The sequence below is a fragment of the Eretmochelys imbricata genome, chromosome 1, assembly GCF_965152235.1.
Source record: "Eretmochelys imbricata isolate rEreImb1 chromosome 1, rEreImb1.hap1, whole genome shotgun sequence".
In the NCBI taxonomy this organism is placed as follows: Eukaryota; Metazoa; Chordata; order Testudines; family Cheloniidae; genus Eretmochelys; species Eretmochelys imbricata.
This window is the reverse complement of record NC_135572.1, coordinates 139,934,957-139,958,667: the sequence shown is the minus strand read 5'-3', so window position 1 is coordinate 139,958,667 and position 23,711 is coordinate 139,934,957. Positions and strand designations below refer to the sequence as shown.

The following is a 23,711-nucleotide window of genomic DNA, read 5'->3' as shown; positions in this document are numbered from 1 at the left end:
AGATTTAAAAAGGTAATATAAGCTTCTATAATAAGCAGCTCTCTATGTCCTTTAGGGCTGACCCATGCCAAGCAGCATGAGGATATCTTGCTTATGTTTATGCTGTCTGGACTCGAGAGGCAAAGATCCATAAAGAGACCCCAATTCCTTCTGATCAGGGATTTTTATTACCACCTCCCTAGAGTCCAAGCTGGTGAGATGAGCACTTCTTCATCTAACCTCATCCTGCGGTGCGGGAAGGAGGGGCAGGGAAGCAATCAACAAAGTCTTTCTTCCACAATGACCCATTTGAATTCAATAGTCCTTCCTGATGGGTAGACGATAACACCTTCTGTAGGAAACCAACATTTTGCATTAGATGAAGTTTTTTCCCTGTTTGGTGAGTTACAGAGTTTCGGAACAAACATTTTACAGTTCTAGAGCAAACACTTAAGTATTGCCTTATAGCATGGGATAAAGATATTATAGGTAGGATTAGTATACCTACAAGCAATCTATCAAGTCTAAACACATTCTTATAAACACTAATATCTATTTTAGATTAACCCACAGATAAGTTTCAGAGTTGTAGCCGTGTTAGTCTGTATCAGCAAAAACAACGAGGAGTACTTGTGGCACCTTAGAGACAGTCTCTAAGGTGTCACAAGTACTCCTCGTTTTTCCACAGGTAAGTGAGACTGGTATGCATTTGTCAGAGTTCAGTGAGGTCCGAGGCCTTGGCATGAGCTGGCACCTGATCTGCCAGCATCACAGAAGCTCTGGCTGCCATTACTGTTTGACAGTATAAAAAGAAAACTTTATTTATTTATAAAAGTTATCATTTATTTCTCAGTAAAGACTATTTTATTAATGAATTCCAAATATGCCTTATGTCTTTCCTATCCCAAAGGTGAAAAGCATTGCTTGAATTTTCTCAGCCAGAACTGAGAGCAGCTGAGAAATTGATTTCAAAGCTGCTTGGATTGTCTAGACTTTTTACTTTGGAAAAATTAATTTGGAAGGCAGCGTGGCTGAATGGATAGCTCCCATTGGATGGATACCCATTGGACGGATAGCAACCTGGGCTCCCATTGAATGGATAGCAACCTGGGCTCTACTCTCTACTCTGCTTTGGGCAAGTCACTTCACTTCTCTGCGAAGTGCCTCTAGGTACTACAAATAATAATCAACTCACATCTCATTATGAATTACTCATGCTTTCCAGCCGGCATTGTGTATGGCATTTCAAGAACCATGTTGACTCTGTGTGGTTACTGCAACTACAAATATGGTGGGTTTCAGAGTAGCAGCAGTGTTAGTCTGTATCCGCAAAAAGAACAGGCGTACTTGTGGCACCTTAGAGACTAATAAATTTATTAGAGCATAAGCTTTCGTGGGCTAAATATGGTGGAGGTGCATGCTGTTGCACCCAACGCCCTGGACTCCTACAACATGTGGACTATGTGCCTTCATTACAGCCTCTGTGATCAATGAAAATGATAAATAACTTCTCTATTGATACAATTATACAACATCAAATGAAAGAAAACAAAAAGGGATCATATATTTCAACAGTCACTTCACGGAACTTAAAAGGACAAAATGAAACAAAAATACACTGTCATCAAATGTATCCCCTACTGGTTCTCAATCTTTGGGACCGTTTATAGGAAGACGGAGCTTCCAAGCCTTCCAAATTACCAATGGCAGGCTGACAAACCGTAGGTCATCTCAAACAGCAAGAGCAGCAGGGCAAGTAAAATCACCCACCCACCCTGCAGACTCTGCTTGCAACTGTCCTGAAAGCATGTCCCACAATCCACTGAGCACACTCACCCTATAGAGCATGCTCTTTCTAATGCAATGTGGCCAAATGTCTGCCAACTCCTCTCCCTTACAGCACTGCAAAGAGAGAGCATTGCAAAAGAGCTGGAACATTCCGTGCTGGTGGCATACACAAGACTGGTGAGTTGGAAGTTAGTTGCCGCTGGAGTTGAAGCCGGAGACTGAACCTGGGAATGGAGTGGCTAGGCTGAAACTTATGAGGGGGACTCTCTTGCTGTAATGGTTCGATTCACTTTTGTTATTAAGTTTACTTCTTGTTGCCGCACCCATCCAGTTAAAGTCAGGGTAGTTAATCCAAAGGGCATGACTGGATATGGAGACATAAGTCTGTCTGTATGTGATTCATATTGAGAATGTTTAATGCGGCATTGAAATTCAGGGTGATATGGCACATCTCAAACTCCTCAGGCCAACAGCTGGCTACAGAAACATTCCATTTTCCTATCCACAATCATGAGATTTTTAGGTCAGATTTTCAAAGGTGCTTGGCACCCACAAGCTCCCATTGAGAATGATCTGAAGGTTGAGAACAAGAAGAGCTGCTGTGGCTGAGCACTATGAAAAATCTGGGCATTTAACTTAGGTGCCTAACTGGGAGCTTTTGGATGTTCAGCCCCTGGAGAAGAACACAAGAACGAACACACTGCACAGAAACCATGACTGTCTGCACCACAAGAAGTCTTGAAAACAGAAAGGCAAGAAATGAACAGATTCACCAGATGGCAATTGTATTCCCTGGTTTGGAGTCAGATTAGCCATTTCAGTTATGTTTCCATTGCTGAATTCTTAAAGTGTGTGAAAAGTAAAAAATAACAACCAAACAGACATTTGCAGAGTCACTACATCCATTAAAAGGGGAAATTCTGCCAAACAATACATCTAAAGTATGAATAATAAATAGTAATTATAACAAAAATGGCACACAGCACCCACCCGGTACAGTGTCCTCCTGAAGGTCGAAACAACACACTGGACTTCTACATAGAGTGCTTCCGGCGACGTGCACGGGCTGAAATTGTGGAAAAGCAGCATCACTTGCCCCATAACCTCAGCTGTGCAGAACACAATGCCATCCACAGCCTCAGGACCAACTCTGACATCATAATAAAAAAGGCTGACAAAGGAGGTGCTGTCGTTGTCATGAATAGGTCGGAATATGAACAAGAGGCTGCTAGGCAGCTCTCTAACACCACATTCTACAGGCCATTACCCTCTGATCCCACTGAGGGTTACCAAAAGAAACTACACCAGCTACTCAAGAAACTCCCTGAAAAAGCACCAGAACAAATCTGCACAGACACACCCCTAGAACCCCGACCAGGGGTATTCTATCTGCTACCCAAGATCTCTAATAAGCGTTCTTACAACTACAATACCCACCTGCTGAAGTGAAGAAACAGATTGACAGAATGCCACTAGCTGTCACCTTCACCCCCAACTAAAACCTCTCCAGCGCATCATCAAGGATCTACAACTTATCCTGAAGGATGATCCCTCACTCGCACAGATCTTGGGGGACAGGACAGCCCCCCAACCTGAAGCAAATACTCACCAGCAACTACACACCACAGAATATCAGAATGTCACAGAATATCAGGATTGGAAGGGACCTCAGGAGGTCATCTAGTCCAACCCCCAGCTCAAAGCAGGACCAATCCCCAGATCCCTAAAAGGATTGAACTCACAACCCTGGGTTTAGCAGGCCAATGTTCAAACCACTGAGCTATCCCTCCCCTAAACACACTAACCCAGGAACCTATCCTTGCAACAAAGCCTGTTGCCAACTGTGTCCACATATCTATTCAAGGGACACCATCATAGGACCTAATCATAGCAGCCACAATATCAGAGGCTCGTTCACCCGCACATCTACCAATGTGATATATGCCATCGTGTGCCAGCAATGCCCCTTTGCCATGTATATTGGCTAGACCAGACAGTCTCTACACAAAAGAATAAATGGACACAAATCAGACGTCAAGAATTAGAACATTCAAAAACCAGTCGGAGAACACTTCAACCTCCTTGGACACTCAATTACAGACCTAAAAGTCTCAATTATTCAATAATAAAACCTTCAAAACCAGACTCCAATGAGAAACTGCAGAACTGGAATTAATTTGCAAACTGGACACCACTATATTAGGCTTGAATAAAGACTGGAAGTGGAGGAGTCATTACACAAACTAAAAACTATTTCCCCATGCTAATTTTCCTCCTCCTGTTACTCACACCTCCTTGTCAGCTGTTTGAAATGGGCCATCCTGATTATCACTACAAAAGATTTTTTTTCCTCCTGCTGATAATAGCTCACCTTAATTGATTTTTCTTGTTAGAGTTAGTATGGCAACCCCCATTTTTTCATGTTCTCTGTATATATATATACACACACACACACACACACACACACACAGAGAGAGATATATCTTCCTACCGTATTTTCCACTGCATGCATCTGATGAAGTGGGCTTTAGCCCATGAAAGCTTATGCTCAAATACATTTGTTAGTCTAAGGTGCCACAAGTACTCCTCGTTCTTTTTACAGTTACTATAGTAACACCAACTTGATTTGGGTCTGGAGCACTGGATGGAGACTCCCTAGCACCATCTAATGCCTGAGGGTTGTTTCAGGGTACACTGAGTGAAAGAGGAATATTAGTTTATGGCCTTGAGGGACAGTTTACAACAGGAGTGTCCCTATCTGTACGAGTTTCACCACATCCTGAACAGAATAATAGGGGGCGATGACTGCATTTGTACAATAAAGGAAAGTCATTGAGATCTAAAACCAAAAGCTTCTGCAAAACTACAGAAACAGCAGACTCATGGTTCAAAATGAAAGATAATAGGGCAGAAGCTGCTTAATGAGCCAATATGGCTTCTCATTCCAGTTAAGCAGCCTTCTCCCAGGTCCAATCCCATTGGTGAGTCCCATCAGCACATGTGTTAGGGCCAGAGAGGGAGCCACTTCTAACCTGACAGGGTCCAAACTCCGCAGACACAAAGACAGAGCTCTATAGCTGCCCCGGCAGAGTTAGGAATCTCCATAGCATTCAATGCAGAGATGGTCAATTCTGTTGGAACTGAGGCAATTGCACAGCTTCTAAACTCCATCTCAGTTTCTGTGGATTGTCTTAGGACCAGGGGATCGGTCTCTCTCAGTAGTACCTGCAAGGGCCCCGCATACAGAGATTGCAATCTCCATTCCTGCTGAGGTTATTCCTCTACATCGACTGCAGTAGAGACCGTAAAATCCACAACAGTTAGGACTGAGGAGTCCCTGCAGAGATTATACTTTACACAATGGTAAAAGTGAGGTTGTAAACTCTACAGGGACCAGAATGTGCACAATAGAGAAACCAAATGTTCACTCCAAAGTAATGTCCCCATGAAGCAACATTACTGTCCAAATTACAGGACAGTCCTTATTGTTGAAACACACTCAGAAAAGACTTGTTCCTATGGAACGATCTTGATTAACAGAGAAGAAAATTGATCTGAACAATATGATCTAGACTAATAAAAAAAAAAGACATGAAAGATCAATCAAAATGGGTCTTTTTTTCTTTCAACAAAATAAGGGAAACGTAAAAAATGAACAAAATCTCTCCACCTATCTTCATGCAACACTGAGGTTGGAAATTTACACGCACAGCAGCAATCTGATTGTTCAAAAGTTAAGACTCCCATCACAACACTAATTCAGCTTCATTGTAGATCCACATTGCCCATGGTCAAAGTAGCTCATGAAAGCTTATGCTCAAATAAATTTGTTAGTCTCTAAGGTGCCACAGGTACTCCTTTTCCTTTTGCGAATACAGACTAACACAGTGCTACTCTGAAACCTTCCCTAATACAGCATCTCAAATGCACACATACCCTCAAGTAATGGCTACACAGTGTAACTGGTGCCTACATACAGCTCCTTAAGGAGCCACTTATTCCAAACTGCATTATCATCTCGGAAACCAATGGATTGAGCATAGATAAAGTTCTGCCCAGTATTCTTTTAGTGTTCTGCTGCTTGGCTCATTCATTTATTTCAGATTTTAGACACAATTTAGTAGAAGTATGTATGATTTACAGTATATTAAAGTTTAGAGTAGCAGCTGTGTTAGTCTGTAACCGCAAAAAGAACAGGAGTAGTTGTGGTACCTTAGAGACTAACAAATTTATTAGAGCATAAGCATATTGAATCCATTTCCCTATGTTAAGTATCCTCACACCTTCTTGTGAACTGTCTAAATGGGCCATCTTGATTATCACTACAAAAGTTTTTTTCTCCTGCTGAGAATAGCTCATCTTAATTAATTAGCCTCTTACAGTTTGTATGACAACTTCTACCTTCTCTGTATATATCTTACTATATGTTCCATTCTATGCATCCAATGATGTGGGCTGTGGCCCACAAAAGCTTATATTCTAATAGATTTGTTAGTCTCTAAGGTGCCACAAGTACTCCTGTTCTTTTTGAGTATATTAAAAGTATGTCAGTACATTTTCCCCCTCTTACCTTCAAAAGGAATCTCAAGGAAATAAGTTTCGCAGACTACAAAGGGTAGCTGGCTGCTTCACATTCTTGGGATGTGAACAAAGACATTTATTTATTTTCCAAACTGGGATTTTTGCCATTTTCCCCCTCTTGCCTCACAAGTTTTTAGAGGCTAGATGCACTGCAGGTTAAGAAAGAGAATGCACAGCTGGAAAAAAAAAAAGTGGGGCGAGGGGTTCGAAATCCTGCTGCTGTACAGCTCCTCCATCTCTGCTTTTCAGTTCTTGCTACTCCCATCTAAATGAGGTACACCAATACTTACTTCAATAGTAAAAACTCCATTACTAGCCCAGTAATCCATTGGGAGTGATAAAAGTACATCCACACCATGCAGCCTGTTTCTTTTCAACCCCTCCCTGTATCTGCACAGCCATTCAGGGAAGAAGGATCAGCTTGAAACCACAATCTGCTTAAATTCTTTATAAGTAAATCAAACAAAAAAGAACCTTACTACTCACCCCCCATGTCATTTTTCTTTCCTGCAAGATCATCTAAGTTGTATTCACCAATGAAATATCCAGGGCAGCTGAGCTAAAAACATCTTTAGGAACCTGAAAGCAGAATAGATAACCTGGGGTCACTCTTCAACCAGCCATAGCCATTCATGAGACACTCCAGGGGCATAACACTGTGTGAATCTTCCCTACACTCTGGTGCTTCCCAGCAGCTGTACCTACCACTTGGAGCTTCTGGCAGCAGGCACAAATTAGAGCAGCCGGAAGCCTGCTCTAGCATACCGGAATGATGCACAGCTACCTCTGCACACACTTCTCCTGATATGGGCCGCATGCTCCTCAGATGTGGAGGAGGATCAGAACACAGATGCTTTGTTATTTTTATCTGTATCTATATTTGGGTTTGTGATATTGCAGCTGAACTCCATGTGATATCACAAAGAGAAGCCTAGCAGGTTGGAACAACGAGAGGAGATTAACTCTTTGTTATTAGAGACTTTTATATTAAAAGTAAGCCAGATTCTGCTCTTGGTTTCTCTGGTGTAAATTCAGAGTAACTCAAATGAGGTCAATGGAGTTACTCTGGATGTACACTATGCAACTGATATCAAAATTGGGTCCATTTCCTGTATTGGGGAGACACAAAGGAAGAGAAATACTTAAAATATGATACAGGACATAAATATTTCTAAATGGAATGTTTTCCATGCGGCATCATCTGCTCTCCAACCCTTGGCTAGTCTTCCATTTTCTGAATTTACAGAACAAATAATAACCATATTTTCTTTTCTTTTTTGAAGGTTTTCTGCAGGTTCTAAAATAGTTGGCTATCAATCTAAATCATGAAAACCATTTAAATGGCTACCCAAGCTAAAGCATAACAAGATACCACGATAGGGTACCAGTGTGACCTAAGATTTTCTAAAAGTCAATAACACTAAACATTGATTCATTTTAAGTATAGATTCAATTTTTTGGAAATTGTCAGGTTCACTCCAGAAACTCACACAGCATTCACACACACCCCGCCCGCTTTACCCCTCCGCCCCCCACCCCTTTTCTTCTCTTCGAAAATGGGATGGAACAAAATATCTTTTGAGGCCACAGTTGATGGTCATCCCCAGATGCTTTGCATTCAAGATGCCATCTGTGTTTTGTTTTCCTGTTTAGATGTCTTAGTAAGAGTTTTTGTCATCTACTGAAAGCACACACTACAGCAGGAAATCATGCATCGCAGAGCAAGTTAACTAAAGTAAATGATGCCTTCACTCATCTTGTGCGTGTACATGTGCATGCAGAAATGCACACGTGTGTGTGAAGAGAGAAAGGCCAAGGGTATGTTTGCAGGAGACGACAAAGGAGGAGAGGCCTGGAAAAGTGAAGCTTTAAATTGTATTTCAAATATAGAAAATCGTTTGTACACAAAATGTACATCAATTGACTCATCAGGCAAACCTGATACATTTTACCTCCTTAGTAGCCCAAGAAATAATGTCAGTGCCCAATGTAATCTATATTCTTAATAACTTGATTAACAGCAGCATGGATTAATAGTGATTTATTAAACCAGTGCAATTAACCTGAGACTTAATATAAATACAGAAATTTATATCATTTGTGTATATATCACTGATTACAATCTTGCAACCCATCTGTCATTAAATCTTTTCCTAACCTTGTACCCTCCTGCTGTGCTATATAGACCCATATGCTCAAACAAAAAGTTCTAGTTCTGTGTCTATTCTCTCCTGTGGGGGAGGGGAAGCCACATGGATTACAATATCCTACTATGGAGTATTATAAAACTGCATTCCCAATGTATCAGTGACATAGGAAATTTCATTTTCAAGGATTCCCTGAGGGGCCGAGATAAACTGCAAAACTCACAACTTGGCATAATTAAACACTCATGCCCATTACATACAAAGGAAATTATGCACATTTATCTAGGGCACAGAAACATTCATATGGCAATATTATACATGAATGTCCATTATTAACCTCTAAGAATTCAGTGAAGGAGCTCTCCGAAAAGCAATGCCTGTCTGTCTCAGAGTAAAGGTGCTGTAATAACCAAGGGTGGGGGGCAGTGGGACTGGTAATAGATTTCCAGCAGAAATACAAAAGTATTTAGATGGATATACCCACTGTTCTCTTTTAGGCAAGTAAAGCAGAAATATATTCATTGGATAAGCTTGATACATTAACATTTTATATTAGCACCATACCGCAGTGATGGGTGCACTTTAAGATTGTAGATAGACAGGACTGTTCTGTTCATAGTTATTTGTTTAAGAGGTCATTGATTTTTTTCTTTTAATGAAATATGGATTATTTGGAGGTTGTACCCAGAAAATGCCTGCATGCTATCTTCTCAGACTATGATTCAAAAATGGAATCTCTAGTTTATTATACTTTTTTTTTTTTTTTTTTTAAAACTTTCGACAATATTCTGACTGGCTATAGATGTTTCCTAGAAAGGGGGCAGTAGCAGCCTCATCTGCACTAGAGAAGCCAAAGGTATTTTTCTTAATTTAAAAAAAAGAAGTGGGGAGAGACTGTTATAACAGCAATGATGAGCTTAGCACTAGCATCTCCTGGGGAATTAATGACCAGCTGGCGTTAATGGCTGTTAGCTTTGCCTCCACACCCCCAGTCAGTCTTAATCCCTGGGACAGGGCCTGTGCTTTATTGTTTAATTAGAACACACAGAACTCTACAAAAACACCACAAAACCAGGGAAAATTTAGAGTTAAGGCTAAACAATTCTTGGAAGACTATCACTCACTGACATTTGTGCTATTAAGTCTAGGACATTTCTTTATGTTAGCAAACAAACAAAGGGCTGGAAATATTTGTAAAAAATCTGATTCAAATATTTTTGATTAACAGAACCAAGTTCAGTTGCTTTTATTCGGGGGGGGGGGAATCATGTTATTTGTTATGTATAAAGGATCTAGACAACGGCCATGTATGTGACAATGTTTGCTACTCCTGAAAGTGACACAATTTTAAGAATGAATGAGTATTCTTCTGAACATTTGCACTCAAAGTACCTCATTTACTATTTGCTATTCTCTTGTTCAAGTGGTTTCAGTCATCCATCAGAGAGCAAAAACATTGCCATGTGACTTAGGTAACCAACACTATACAAATAGAGAATAGCTGAAACAAATAGTTAGAAGAACCCATAGTCTGAATGTTACATCCAAACCATTTAACAAATATTTATGAACTATACATATAGTCATAGAAAAGTAGGAGTGGTTCATGAACCAAAAATGGAGCTAAATTTGTGATGAAGATCATTTGTAATGAATAATTTGATCAGCTCTGTCTTTCAACACGTTTTTCAAATTCGGAAGCATGCAACATCTGGCAGTTTGTGGAAGCACACAACCACTAGTTCCTCTGCCTCCAGCCACCCAGGTCAGTATTGGAATGGCTGATTCAGGGAGGCCCAATTCAATGAATGCAGATGACATCTGCTGCAGTATCCAGTTGTGCTCTTTCACCAAATTGGAGAACATCTTGAATGCCTACCTAGCCAAGATGGCAGCCTACTGTGGCAGTTGGTGCCTCCAACCAAATGTGACTAAGACTGTTTCAAGCATCTTCCAACTCCACAATGCAAGCACTAAACATGAATTAGATGTCTTACTCAATGGAAAACAACTGAAACACGAGGCAAAACTGGTCTACCTTTTTGTCACACTGGACTGTTCTTTGACTTTCCATGACCATCTAAAAAAGACTGCTGCCAAAGTCAGGACCAGGAATAATCGAATCAGCAAATTAGCCAGATTGACATGGGGTGCAGGGGCATAGACACTTTGCACATTGGCTCTCATATTATGCTATTCCTCAGTGGAATACTGTGCCCCTGTGTGGTGTCATTCGCCACACACTAAGTTGGTTGACATCAAATTGAATTTGACCATGTGTATCATCACAGGCACCCTGCGCTCCACTCCTATCCCATGGCTACCAGTTCTGAGCTACATGGCCCCTCCACACATTCGTCACAGAGAGTCTACAGCCAGACTGGCGGAAAAGCTACATGTCAATCCACGTCTCCCACTGTACACAGACATTTTCAGTCACCCCAGAGCACGGCTTATGTCGAGATGTCCAATGTGGTCTCAGCTGCCAGATCGGAATCTGTCAGCGTCAGCCCTGTGGCACGATGGATGGTCGGCTAAAGACATTTGGAATGGTTTCCTTGTCACTGATCGAACCATTGAACTGCCTGGATTTGACCTGGGTCTTGCTTGTGATTCTGGCTCTAGGGAAAATTTCCAGACCTGTGACGGTGAAACCTGTGTCTGGATGTAGGTTCAAACATACGATTTTGTTTAAAGTGCTTTATTGCAGCTGCCTACGAAGGAATTATTATTCCTGAACCTGAATGTACACTAGCTATATTCCTACAATAAATGGGAACATTATCCCTAGAATATTTATGAAATAAAAGGATCAAAACACATAATCCAAAGGCAGTTCTGTTGATTAACAGAGACTGTCCCCTGAAAAAAGATCAAATATTATAAAAAACACGCAAAATCATAAAAGAAATAAAATCATAAAAGAAAATCTATTAGACAGTGAATTATGTTTATTGTCACCAAGAGGATAGATTACAAAAGATTACTGGGTGGGATAAGTCTCATGACTGGAATATTGGTAAAAAGGCATATAGTTTGTTCAAGAAGCAGAGGCAGGGAAAAAGGGGGAGGTGGTGTTGTCTTATACATCAAGAATATATACGTTTGTTCTGAGGTCCAGAAGAAGGTGAGAGGCAGATGAGTTGAAAGTCACTGAGTGAAGACAAAAGGGGGAAAAACAGGGGTGATGTCATGGCAGGGGTATTCTTTAGACCACCAAATCAGGAAGAGAATATGGATGAGGCATTTCTAGAACTAATCACACAAATACCCAACACACAAGACCTGGTTGTAATAGGGGACTTTAACTACCCAGACATCTATTGGGCAAAACACAAAATGTCCAATAAGTTCTTGGAAGGTATTGGGCACAACTTCTTGTTTCAGAAGGTGGAGGAAGTAGCTGGAGGACAGCCACTTTAGTCTTGATTTTGACTAACACAGAAGAATGTGAAGGCTGAAGGCAAATTCGGTGAAAGTTATCACGAAATGATAGATTTAATAATTCTAAGGAACGAGATGGTCGAGTTCAGGATCCTGACACAGGGAAGAAAGGAGAGCAGCAGAATATGGACCCTGGACTTCAGAAAAGCAGACTGACTCCCTTAGGGAACTGATGGGCAGGATCCCCTGGGAGAATAACATGAGGGGGAAAAGGAGTCCAGGAGAGTTGGCTGTATTTTAAAGAATTCTTATTGAGGTTACAGGGACAAACCATCCCAATGTGTAGAAAGAATAGTAAATATGGCAGGCGACCAGCTTGGTTTAACAGTGAAATCCTTGCTGATCTTAAACACAAAAAAGAAGCTTACAAGAAGTGGAAGATTGGACAAATGACCAGGGATGAGTATAAAAGTATTGCTCGGGCATGCAGGAGTGAAATCAGGAAGGCCAAATCACACCTGGAGTTGCAGCTAGCAAGAGATGTTAAGAGTAACAAGAAGGGTTTCTTCAGGTATGTTAGCAACAAGAAGAAAGTCAAGGAAAGTGTGGGCCCCTTACTGAAGGAGGGAGGCAACCTAGTGACAGAAGATGTGGAAAAAGCTAATGTACTCAATGCTTTTTTTGCCTCTGTCTTCACGAACAAGGTCAGTTCCCAGACTACTGCACTGGGCAGCACAGCATGGGAAGGAGGTAACCAGCCCCCTGTGGAGAAAGAAGTGGTTCGGGACTATTTAGAAAAGCTGGACGAGCACAAGTCCATGGGGCCGGATGCGCTGCATCCGAGAGTGCTAAAGGAGTTGGCGGATGTGATTGCAGAGCCATTGGCCATTATCTTTGAAAACTCATGGCGATCGGGGGAAGTCCCGGACGACTGGAAAACGGCTAATGTAGTGCCCATCTTTAAAAAAGGGAAGAAGGAGGATCCGGGGAACTACAGGCCAGTCAGCCTCGCCTCAGTCCCTGGAAAAATTATGGAGCAGGTCCTCAAGGAATCAATTCTGAAGCACTTAGAGGAGAGGAAAGTGATCAGGAACAGTCAGCATGGATTCACCAAGGGCAAGTCATGCCTGACTAATCTAATTGCCTTCTATGAAGAGAACTGGCTCTGTGGATGAGGGGAAAGCAGTGGACGTGTTGTTCCTTGACTTTAGCAAGCTTTTGACACGGTCTCCCACAGTATTCTTGCCAGCAAGTTAAAGAAGTATGGGCTGGATGAATGGACTATAAGGTGGACAGAAAGTTGGCTAGACTGTCGGGCTCAACAGGTAGTGATCAATGGCTCCATGTCTAGCTGGAAGCCGGTATCAAGTGGAGTGCCCCAAGGGTCGGTCCTGGGGCCAGTTTTGTTCAATATTTTCATAAATGATCTGGAGGATGGTGTGGATTGCACTCTCAGCAAATTCGCGGATGATACTAAACTGGGAGGAGTGGTAGATACGCTGGAGGGGAGGGATAGGATACAGAAGGACCTAGACAAATTGGAGGATTGGGCCAAAAGAAATCTGATGAGGTTCAATAAGGATAAGTGCAGGGTCCTGCATTTAGGATGGAAGAATCCAATGCACCGCTACAGACTAGGGACCGAATGGCTAGGCAGCAGTTCTGCGGAAAAGGACCTAGGGGTGACAGTGGACGAGAAGCTGGATATGAGTCAGCAGTGTGCCCTTGTTGCCAAGAAGGCCAATGGCATTTTGGGATGTATAAGTAGGGGCATTGCCAGCAGATCGAGGGACGTGATCGTTTCCCTCTATTCGACACTGGTGAGGCCTCATCTGGAGTACTGTGTCCAGTTTTGGACCCCACGCTACAAGAAGGATGTGGAAAAATTGGAAAGAGTCCAGCGGAGGGCAACAAAAATTATTAGGGGACTGGAACACCTGACTTATGAGGAGAGGCTGAGGGAGCTGGGATTGTTTAGCCTGCAGAAGAGAAGAATGAGGGGGGATTTGATAGCTGCTTTCACCTACCTGAAAGGGGGTTCCAAAGAGGATGGCTCTAGACTGTTCTCAATGGTAGCAGATGACAGAACAAGGAGTAATGGTCTCAAGTTGCACTGGGGGAGGTTTAGGTTGGATATTAGGAAAAACTTTTTCACTAGGAGGGTGGTGGAACACTGGAATGCATTACCTAGGGAGGTGGTGGAATCTCCTTCCTTAGAGGTTTTTAAGGTCAGGCTTGACAAAGCCCTGGCTGGGATGATTTAACTGGGAATTGGTCCTGCTTCAAGCAGGGGGTTGGACTAGATGACCTTCAGGGGTCCCTTCCAACCCTGATATTCTATGATTCTATGATTCCTTTCTTACAAGTTTTTAAGGTCAGGCTTGACAAAGCCGTGGCTGGGATGATTTAGTTGGGGATTGGTCCTGCTTTGAGCAGGGGGTTGGACTAGATGACCTCCTGAGGTCCCTCCCAACCCTCATATTCTATGATTCTATGAAAAGGAGTAAGCAGCAGAATAAGAACAATGGACTTAAAAATGCAGACTTTAACAAACTCAGAGAACTGATTGGTAAGATCTCATGGGAAGAAAATCTAAGGGAAAAAGGAGTTCAGAAGAGCTGGCAGTTTCTCAAAGAGATAATATTAAAGGCACAATTCCCTTGCTGGGATCTTAGCGACCATGCCCCCTCGTAGGAGAGGTTAAGGTGGACTATAATGATGGTGGTGTTGTCTCCCTGCTGTACCAGTCATAGGAGTCCCCAACTGCCCCTGGCTTGCTCAATTACCAAGCACCTCTCAATTTCTTTTCCAAGCCATTTTTTCGTTCTTTTGAGTCTTAATTTATGGAGTACCTGCACTAAACATCTGCCACAAGGAGACACCAGCCATTAGCTTGGCTGCCTCCCCACCACACCCAGCTGGGTTCCCAGACATCTCCAAATGGCCTTTGGCGTAGCAGCCCTACTGGGGATAAAGGACCCATTGTCCCATGTGTGATCGTTGCGGGGCACCAGCAACTGCATTGTTCTTGACCTGGTACTGCAACAACCGCTCTCCACGAAGGGCTGCATAGGCGACCCCTTCTCTGGATCCTTGAATTGACAAGACTCCTTAAAAGAAAACGAAATAAACAATTTGTAAGCTGGAGCCAAAAATCTCCATTCCGCCGACCACATCACATTCTGAGGTTTCAGATAGCCTGTGGCAAGTGCTGGGGTTGACTGCTAGCCCCTGTTGCAAGCTCACAAAATCTGTGGAACTGGATATGAGACAAGGCGTCTGCCATGCCATTATTCATGCCCGGCACGTGCTCGGAAGGAAAAACAGATGTTGAAGGTTAAGCATTTGTAGAACAAACGCCCTTACCAACTTCATAACCCTGTGCTATCTGCCAGAAGAGCACCCTTATATTAGCCAGCTCCAATCCCCAAATGACCATCGCAACTAAAATGGGGAAAAAATTCCAAGGAGGTCATGTTGTGCACAATCCCGTTTTGTGTCCAGGTGGTGGGCCATTTTGTGCACACCATTTGCCTCGATAAAACACCCCAAACCCTGCACCTCCTGCCACATCTGAGTGGATTTTTAACCCCCCCCTTTGTAATAACCATTGTTTCCTCCACAATGATACTCCATCAAGTTGACTCATAAAATTTTCCACACCCTCAAGTATTCCCTCATATGTAATTGTGTGGCCTGGCTATGCTGGCCGTTGCCACTACCTGCCCGGCACAAAACGGGGCAACAACCCTGCAAGCAAAGTTCAGGTGCCCCAGAATAGAGTGCAGCTCTTGTAGCCTGAATTCCTTTATTTTAAGCCCACAGTGCTTTCTGGAGCAACTCTGATAGCTCCCAAAGTTTATCCTGAGGGTGCTGAGATATGCCCAGCTGAATGCCCAGGTAAGTCAATGTAGTTCTGAGTAAAGATGGGAGGGGCCAGGCCCAACTGACCTTTTTAAACCCCACATTCCTATGTGATGAGTCATTTACCACGCTGACTGCTCTTTCCACCAACTTTACGTCTTCCCTCCTCCAAGCCAGAACGCATTGCCTTCTTCTCCCCGGCCAGCCAGCCAAACTCCTCCCTGGTTAAGTGCAGGGTGTAGAGAAATAAGAGATTTACAGATTAAAGTAAGCAAACATATACACACAAATGAGTTACCATCTAAATACTAAAAGTGAAATAGTTGCAGAGATCTGTCAATTCAAAGTGTATTTCAGGGCAGACCCAGGAGATAACCCCTGGGGATCTCTGGCTTCAGTTTTGTTTCTCTGTAAGAGTTCAAAAAGCAAAGAGACGAAAAATCTTCATGTCAGCTATTTTTATTTCCCTCTTCAGCACTCAAAGTGATGGGGTGAGGCCTTCTGCACATACTTTTCCATGGGTGGATGGGACAATTAATAAAACTTTGTCTTATAAAAGCCCACATACTTTTTGATAGTCCTCATGGAAGGGGGCGGGGGTGGACGATTCCCATGCCCGGGTTCACAAATTCAGAGCAAACGTTTTCAAGGTTATAAAGCAAAACTTACGTAGTTCCTTACAGCAGGGAATACAGACATTACAAGTAAAAGTAATGCGTGTATTACTGCAATTTACAAACGTTTTATACAGTCGAAACACTACATTCTTATAAGATTTATACCTATTTTGAGCAACACTAACACACAAGTGAACTGCTCTGATCTCCAGCTATGAGTTTGTCAGTTCTTGGTTAATACCTGCTGACTTGGCAAGAGCTGGCATCTGGACTATCAACGTCACAGTATTTATTGCCTATTTTCCTTCAGTCTTCACTAAAAAGAATAATTGTGACCAGATACTTACCACAATTAATATTAACAACAAGGGGAAGGAACACAAGCCAGAATAGGTAAAGAACAAGTTAAAGGATATTTTGATAAATTAGATGTAATCACGTCAGTAAGGGCTTCATGAAATTCATCCTTGGGTACTTAAGGAACTGGCTGAAGGAATCTCAGAACTGTTAGAAAAGATCATCAAGAACACATGGAGGATGGGTGAGGTTTCCAAGGACCGGAGAAGAGCAAACATAGTACCTATCTTTAAAAATGGTAGCAAAGAGGACCCAAGGAATTACAGATTAATCCGCTTAGCTTTGATACCTGGAAAGATTCTGGAAGAAATTATTAAACAATGAATTCGTAAGCACCTAGAAGATAATAGAATAATAAGTAATAGCCAACATAGATATGACAAGTCACACCAAACCAACCTAATTTCCCTTTTTAACAGAGTTACTGGCCTAGTGGATTAGGTGGAAGCTGTGAATCTGACATATCTTGATTTTAGTAAGGATTTTGACTGAGTCTCACCGACATTCTCAAATGTGGTCTAGATTAAATTACTTTCGGGTGGGTGCAAAACTGCCTGAAAGATCATACTCAAAGAGTAGGTATCAATGATTTATTGTCATACTAGGACGACTCTCTAGTAGGGTCCCAAAGGGTTCCATCCTGAGTTCAATACTATTTAATATTTTTATTAATAACTTGGATAATGAAATCAAGAGTATGCTTATGAAATTTGCAGATGACACCAAACTGGGAGGGGTTGCAAGCACTTTGGAGGACAAGATCAGAATTCAAAAAGACCTTGACAAATTGGACAACTGGTCTGAAATCAACAAAATGAAATTCAGTAAAGACAAGAGCAAAGTATTACACTTAAGGACAAATCAAATGCACAAATACAAAATGGGAAATAACTAGCTAGGTAGTAGCACTGCTGAAAAGGATCTGGAGGTTATAGTGGATCACAAATTGAATGTGTGTCAACAAGGTGATGCAGTTGTGAAACAGGCTAATATAATTCTGGGGTTTATTAACAGGAGTGGCATATGTAAGACATGGGAAGAAAACGTCCTGTGGCACTTGGCACTGGTGAGGCCTCAGCTGAAGCACTGTGTCCAGTTCTGGGCACCACACTTCAGGAAAGTTGTGGACAAATTGGAGAGAGTCCAGAGGAGAGCCACAAAAATGAGAAGAGGTTTAGAAAACCTGAATGATGGGAACAGGTTAAAAAAAACTGGGCCAGTTTAATCTTGAGAAAAGACAACTGAGGGAGCCGTGATAAATGGTCTTCCAATATGTTAAGGGCTGTTCTAAAATGGATGGTGATAAATTGTTCTCAACGACCACTGAAGGTAGGACAAGAAGTAATTGGTTCAGTTGGCAGCAAGGGAGATTTAGGTTAGATATTAGGAAAGCTTCCTAGCTATAAGGAGAGTTAAACACTGGAATAGCCTTCCAAGGAAGACTGTGGAATCTCTAGTCACTGGAGATTATTTAGAGCAGGTTAGATAAACACCTGACAGGGATAGTCTAGGTTTACTTGGTCCTGCTTCAGTGCAGGAGGCTGGAGTAGATGACTACTGCAAGTCCTTTCCAGACCTATATTTCTATGATTCTATGAAAACAGAAAAGGAATATCCTTTTGAAGCATGGATATCAGTTGAAGGGACAGAGATGTACCCCCTCAGTTTTCTGGCTGGAGCATGTCTGATAGATGAGCCACACCACAAATAAACCATGGTATTACCAGAGCTTTTAGTCCCCTACTCGGCCATCTCAGAGAGCTCACATAAAATGCAACTCTTTACTCTGAAAAATGAGCTGAAATGACTTCTGCTAAGCTTCCTGGCCAGACTCGGTATGCTCTGTCAGTCAGGGAACCAGAGCCAATCTCACATGAGTTATATAACCCATTGAAACCAACAAATCCGTCTAAAAAAATGTGGAAAGGGCGGGGCAGAGGGGAGCCATAAGATTTTCAGAGTCATCCAAACAACAACAAAATCTATGTGAAATTTTATCACAAAAATATCAGTATTTTATAAAACTACTCCAGATTGTCAAAAGGTTTGTGAACTTGAGAACAGAAACACAAGTTTACCCAATTAACATATGTTGAGGAATAAAGAGTTTTGCAACATTCAGGTTCAGAAATTTTGAGGAACAAAAATTTTGCTGCACTTATTTCACCCAGCTCTCTCCTGAACCCATTTATCTGAGTGTCCTGTGATATACAGTTGACATCCACTAAAGAGGCACTTATTGTACAGTACATGGCCCATGGGACTACACTATAAATCATTCTGTAATATTTGTAATAGGCTTGCTTTTGAAGGCCTGCCCATCCAAATATGAGCACTGTATTTTTAACCACTCAGCTGGTTAATTCATAAGCAAACTCTAATAGCCATTTGGACCGAGAAGAATGTATGTACCATAACCTGTTTGGCTACATTTCACAAGTCAGCAAATAATTGTTGCTTAGCTCACATGATGCAACTGCTTTGACTGTCAAGGGGAAAAAAATGAAATAACTTAAGACCTCGTTTTATGCACTGTTGCAATGATGCATTTTAGATAATGAATCGGATTCGTCACCTAAAGTTACTATTTATCATTATTTGTTTAGTACCCATGGTGAGTTAGGTGCTTCCTAGAGAGGAGAAGGCAGAATGATTCCTGCCCCAAGGAACTAAGGCACGGAAAACAACATGTCCCTTTTTCTGGCTTTTCACTTCCTGTATATATAGATCCATTAGATTCACTCTGGCAGCATGGCAGAAGTTGGTTTTCAAGGACTTGAGTGTGCAATGGGTAAGCTCAGGAAGGTCATACGACACATTCGGGTGGGGCACATAGAACATACAAAGATGATTGGAAGGGATGCTGACAAATGAGCAGCTGAGGGTGGGGAAGAGACGTGAATGAGACAAGCTTGGCTAAGTAGGAAGGGGCAGATATGTACGGGGTTTGGAAGGTGGTAACTAGGAGCTTGAATGATGAAAGAGGGACGTGACATTCAAAGAGGGACATTCAAAGAGGGACGTGATCAAAACAATGAGCAAGGAAGTTGACTTTCACTGTAGTATTTCATATGGTCTGGAGGGGCCACTGTGGGCTTTACGGATGCCACACCATTGCAACACTGATGGGTCAAGTTGTAATTGTTATTTTGTTATTGGAGGGTGATTCTGTAGCTTGCACAGAAGTGACTCCAATTTTTCTAGGTTTTGTTTCTTTTCCTTTAAGCCACATACATTCAAAACACCATTTGTGCCTTATTTTTTGTGGCGTACGTAGGTAAAATCAACATTCAAAGTATTTTGTAGTTGTCGTTGAGGATTTAGCAGACAATTTAATAAATACAAAAAAATAAGCTGTGCGTTTCAATCTTAAAATGCCCTTCTCCAAAAGGAACACAATATTTAATGTTGCTTTTTCTTCAAGACACACCTCATTAACTGTTAATAAACTCCAGGTTCAGAAATCCCTGAGCAGTCATCTCAGCTTTCAAAAATGTCATTTTTAAAAAAGGTACTTTTTATCCCATCCTGGGTAATGGTAACAAGGCCCAGAGGTGCCCAGGTGCATCAGACAAGTATGTTCAGCAATACTGTGTTGAACATACTTTGCCTTCATTTTATAGAACTTGTACAAAGCTGTCCAGGGCTACAAACATAACTGTTCTGTAGCACATGGTGTTACATGTACATTGGTTGTCAATTAAGTCAAGCCTGGGATGCTGAGCCAGTAAGTTGACAGAGCTCTTTGCCATTAAGCCTATAAAAGCAGACACAGGCTCTATGGGGGCAGTGGACTGTGCAGCTGCTCTGGGTGGGTGGGAGACAGATCAAGAGCGGCTCTGCAATGTGAGCTTAGCTATTGCATCAGACATAGAGCAGATTCCTGTTGCTGGAAATTTTTATTTCCCTGTTGGAATCTGACCTGGTAATTTCACCTTTTGTGTGCAGTGATGTAGTGTGCACACACTGTGCTGCCATTGGCTTTAAGGAGGTGTCGCTCTTTAATTGGCCTGCTGGGATATATAGTGCATTTCCACAAAACAACAGAATGCTGCGTTGTTAAACCTACATTCACAGGTGCTGAGAGGCATAACTGGGAGATTCCTGAAACGTTATTTCTACTGGTGAATTGCACTGGTTCCTATAGCCTCAGGTCCATAGATAGGTACACCAACCTGTGGCCAGCCAACTGTCCTGGTCCTGCATGCTGAGGCTGGTCTCTCCAACCAGAATCCTCTTGGTCTAATCTTTCTAAGATATTTATACAGCAGCAATCACTGGAGTATGCAGGAACTAAAACAGGGAGAAATCAGGAAGCGATTTTTGTTTTGTCTTCAAGACTCTATATGGATATGTCATCCTAGACCATGGCCATTTCCTTCCTCCTCCATCTTCTACCTCTTCCTTTCTTTCTCTTCCCTGCCTATTCATTCTACATCTGTTATTGCAGACAGGCTATTGCGAAAAGGTGCATTTTGCACCAGGTTCTGAAATCAGACTACATCTCATTTTGTTCTTTGGCAGAATATTCCATACACTGGCAGCAAGAATGTCCTTCCTCTAGTTCACTCCAGCTCCCCCACCCCCGCCAGCTCTTGTTTGACACTCAGTGTTCCATGTTCCCCATGACCACAGCTGTGTTGCTGGGTCATGGATGGAGAAACAGTCTCTATGGTGCTGGGACCTAAACGGCTTTGGTGATTCGGGCCAGGAGCTTGCACTGAACCCAGACTAGAACAAGGATCTTGTGGAGGGGATGGCACACTGGTGTGCTGTGTGTATGGCGTCTGGTTCTGCTCAGGAGATGAGCCTCCTGCAGGCTGTACACATGCTTTTCATTCTGTTCCAGCTTCTCTAGCTCCCGGCTATGGTCTCTTCAACATGGTAATTATTAATTGTTCTTCAAGGCCATTCCAAACCTTTCCAGAGAGGCTTATATATTTCTGAGGTGTCACAAGGCTTTGCCTTATTGCCATTCCCTTTTCCGTTCCTGGAGTTTCCCAGATTTAAACTGGAGTAAATGAAATCAGAATATGGGCCACAGTGACTAATCCCATGAGTAAGGGTTTGCAAGCCCTGACCCTAAAGTAATAAATGGAAGAGTGGTGATTTTTACAATATAAACTTCCCAGCTGCCTGAACTGTAAATGTCAGTCCAGTTTCCCTAACGCGGTCCAGCTGGCTATCAGGAAATCATTTCAAAGTCAATGAAACCAAAGTTAAAACTTCTCCTTAATTATTTTCCAAACTATGCCCACAAATTTGCAATTTTTTTGTACTACAATTTGGCAGAAAAGACATCCTGACAGTCTAGGAAAGGAACAGAATTCATTGGAACTATTCAGCTTTGATTTCTCATTGATTTGCATCCTTTAAGAAAATTTGTAAACTTGCTATCAAAATATCAACCATTTCAACCTGCCCAACCACTTATAAATCACAGCTTGAGCTGTGAACATGTCTTAATGGACCAAAGACAAAGAATCCAAATGAAAGGAAAGCAAAGCAAGTCAGAAAATAAAAGCAAATGATCCATTTTGAAGAAATCTGTGCTATATATTCATGGCTGCACCTGCTCATCTTTCGGCTACATAAACATTCATTTTCCATGAGAAAAATGAAAAATGTCTCAGAGGTTATGCTTAGAATTTGATTTACTCTTGTTTCCACAAGTTGGACCACACTTTCCTTCCTTATCTGACAGTATGAACACTACATAAAAATGGAGACAGCACACACAATTTCTCCCTTCCCTGCACTAGGAACACTCATTTACACTGTGCCAGGTGGCTGTAAAATAGAACCTAATCTAAATGGGACTGTTGTATGCCCATTTTGAATTCACTTTGTGCATCTTGGTGTAAATGACTACAGAAGGTGCAAAATAAAGTCCATAAGACCTACATCTTGATTTCCTGTGGATGTTAATTCCATATGACACTTTTCACAAGAGGAGAGGTTTAAAACCCAGAACACAAAGCAAATTCCAGTTCTAGCTACCTATATTCCCTTAGCAGTGGTAAATAGATTCTGTATACTTCTTCACTTCCTTCTCTAAACTTTTGGACAGTGTTGCTATTTTCTGTGAAACAGATGCTTCAGAGGTGACTGCATTTCAGGGGTAGGGAAAATTATGTCTATTTGTAGTTCAGGTATAGAATGTGCTCCAGGATCATTTCTGATGAAAGGTACTATATACAGCAAATGCAAGTTGTGATTATTGGTTTGACTAACTTAAAAAAAAAAAACAACGGCTTCAGTATATTTCCTGACCGTTCGTACCCTCCTTCCTTCTTTCACTGTTCTAATGTTTCCCAGAGACAGTGGAACTTGTTTGCCCTCAAAATTCTCCACCTGTCCATAGATGGGGAAAGTGGACATGTACAGGGGCAGAAGCAGAGAGATCTTTGGAAAAAATCCACTGTGAAGACTGCCCAGCACGTACAGCAATTCCAGCGATTTAATATAACTTCTGCTACAAAAAGGGGAGTGTCTGACAAACGAAGGGGGTATGTGAGAGAGAGAGAAAGGGAGATAGTGTGTGCGCTGAGGAGGTTGGTACAATTATGGTCAGACCAATTAAGCCATTATTACTCATAATAAGTTTTATAAGGAGCTAAAATTCCCTTTAGACCTGTGGAGGGTTAGTACCTTGTCAGCCCCTTAAGTCAAGGGGGTGGGAGGTAACACTGCCTCTCTACCCCCAAGTCCGTGTTCCAGACCCCTCTGTAATTAGCACTGTGTGGCCCAATGGCCAGAGTCTACCTACTTCCCCTTCTCTGATGGAGTAATGCGGCCTAGCAGCTGAAGACCATACAATGTGCCCCTAGGACCGTACGGCCCAATGGCCAGAGTCCACCAAATTCCCCTCTCCAGTGGGGTAATGCGCCCTAGCAGCCGGAGTCCAACCAACTGTGTGGGCCACCCCCTCTCAAAGGTGGGTGGCCGAGGGAGGGGGACCCGGGCCCGCCCCCTCCTTCAGGTCCCAACCCAG

At 42.2% G+C, this 23,711-nt stretch overlaps 1 long non-coding RNA gene across 1 annotated transcript in view; it reads right to left on the bottom strand.

Annotated features, from left to right (window-relative positions):
* Positions 1-202: 202 nt before the first annotated feature.
* The window catches only part of LOC144259018 (uncharacterized), a 42,512-nt gene continuing 19,003 nt past the window's right edge, over positions 203-23,711 (bottom strand). Inside the window, exons 3-4 of the long non-coding RNA XR_013344818.1 lie at positions 6,835-6,927; positions 203-331 (exon numbers count right to left, since the gene is read on the bottom strand). This is a non-coding gene — a long non-coding RNA (uncharacterized LOC144259018). The remainder of the gene's footprint in view (positions 332-6,834; positions 6,928-23,711) is intronic.